Source organism: Entelurus aequoreus, linkage group LG01 (assembly GCF_033978785.1).
Source record: "Entelurus aequoreus isolate RoL-2023_Sb linkage group LG01, RoL_Eaeq_v1.1, whole genome shotgun sequence".
NCBI lineage: Eukaryota > Metazoa > Chordata > Actinopteri > Syngnathiformes > Syngnathidae > Entelurus > Entelurus aequoreus.
In genome coordinates, this window is record NC_084731.1 from 89942328 (window position 1) to 89944670 (window position 2343).

Sequence of the window (2343 nt, forward strand, 5' to 3'; positions counted from 1 at the left end):
ATCGTGTCAGAGCAAGAAGAGATTCAGCTGCCAGTAGAATGGTTTTATTGACCCTTACCTATGCTTGGATTGCAAAAACCTCCAGGATCCGTGGTCTGGATCATGTTTTGTGTTTTCTGTTAGTTTTGGACTCCTTTAGTTCCTGTTTGTGCACCTCTGAGTTTGTTACCATGGCTACGTATTATTTTCCCCTGCCTCTTGTGTTCGGGACGCTCACCTGTTCCTAATTACAGACATTATTTAAGCCTGCCTTTGCCAGTCAGTCGGTCTGGCTTCTTTGTTTGCTTCACGCTACTGTTACGTAAGTTTTGCTTGCCTCCTAGCCCATGCTAAGTACTTAGCTTCAAGTGCGATCGACACCTTGTCCCGTCGGGTTGTTTTCTGTCTTTGTGCCTCTTTGAGTTTTTCAAGATTCAATCATGTTCCTACCTGCAAGTCCTGTCCGGAGTCGTCCGTTTGTAAGCTGCAACCCATCCGTAACAAAACCTCCAGGATTCAGGATTTCTCTTATTTTCAATCCTGTTACTCGAATGAGTCATCTTCATCTTAGGATCCTTTTACAAAAATAAAAAGGATTTCCTGAGATAGGCCAATATACATTTTAACTTGTTCAATATGTGTTTTAGCCAGATTTGAAGTTGAAAACATCCAGGCATGATGTTCATTTTGAGAGTTTTAAGTACTCACCTATTCATTAAAATTTATTTTTACTTGCACGTCACATCCCTGCATCCTGCAGTCATGTCATCATCTACCATGCGCTATTGTGACATTGGCATCAGCAAAAACTGGTCCTGTATTTACTTGGCATCAAATCCAAACCAAAATATGCAACAAAATATACTGCTACAAGCTATCAGGAATGAATGGTATGGCATAATATGGTTTCTCTTGAAAGTCGGTACAACTCAGCATGTACACAAATTGTTGACTGGATGGCACCACTCTGTGGCCACTCATGATATCCCAGCTCCACAATGTCTGTTTTCTCAGTCAGTGGGCCATTACAACCTTTGTGTACACATAATATGAAAATATTACTCGACAACAAATTGTTAAAAAAATATTTTTGTTGAAATTTGAAGCTGCAAATTATTTCCACTTAAAATACAACTTTCAGTTGATTTTTCTCTCGTGCAAAGCACGAGAGAAAAATCAACTATATGCAGTAATCAACTATCAGAATACTTAATGATTTAAGAAAACACCTTTATACTGCCGAATTAGCATGGCATTCAGGGGTTCATTATTAAGCATGAAAACAAGCATGCACACACACAACAATTCAATGTTTTTGCTTGTTACAGCCAACACACAATAAAATGCACCAATTTTTAGGGTACGCCGGCATGTTCGGTGAGGCAAGTCTAAAACCTGTGTGTCCGAATACTTAACGTGGCACATTAATTACTTAATAGTGTGAATGCTCCAAAGCATTCACACATATGGTTTTCTTTCTTCTTCTTCTCCAGTTTTGGCGTGCTCTACTTTTCAAATTTTTCATCCGATTCAAACCGTCCCAACTTCAAACTGTTCAGCCTATTCGGGAATCGCGGGCTTTCCCTTGACAAATTCCGAAAAATTCCCAGATTTCCCAGAATTCCAAGTTTTCCGGGATATTTTTCCAATTCAAAATGAATTGGCCATTTTTCAAACTTCCACCATTTCCACATTTTTCAACCAATTCAAACCATTCCACCTTCAACACATTCTACCATTCTGGAAATTCAAACTACCCTTTTTCCAAGTTAAAAAAAAATTCCAAGATTTTCTAGAATTCCGGGTTTTCCAAAGCCCTATTTCCACCTTTTTTTCTGGCGACTACTCCTCCCACATTTTTTAACCCACTTCAACTGTTCCACCGTCAAAACATTCCTCTTAATTAGGAAAAAAAATGAATTTGTTTTTTGAACAGGAAAAATTCCCGGTTTTTCCTAAATTCCAGGAAATTCAAATGTTACTTCTTCAACATTTCTCGACCGATTTTTAAAATTCCAACACCAACCATTTTAACTCATTCAGACCATCCGAGTTTTTTTTTTACCATTTAAAAAAAAATTCCTGCTTTTCCCGAAATTCCCACATTTTTGGGAAATTCCCATTTAAATCAATGGGACATTCTTAAAAGTTCCACATTTTTCATCCGATTCAACCGTTCCAACTTCAAAATATTCCGCCTGTTTGGGAATTGTGTGCTCTACTTCAACAATTCTAAAAAAAATAATCCAGGATTTCAGTTCGACTTCAGCATTGGAGCATTCACACGCAATTCCTTCAGGAATTGCCTCATGTAGTTATTATTAATTTATGTTATTTGATGGATGGATGTGCAGTGTTGTTGAC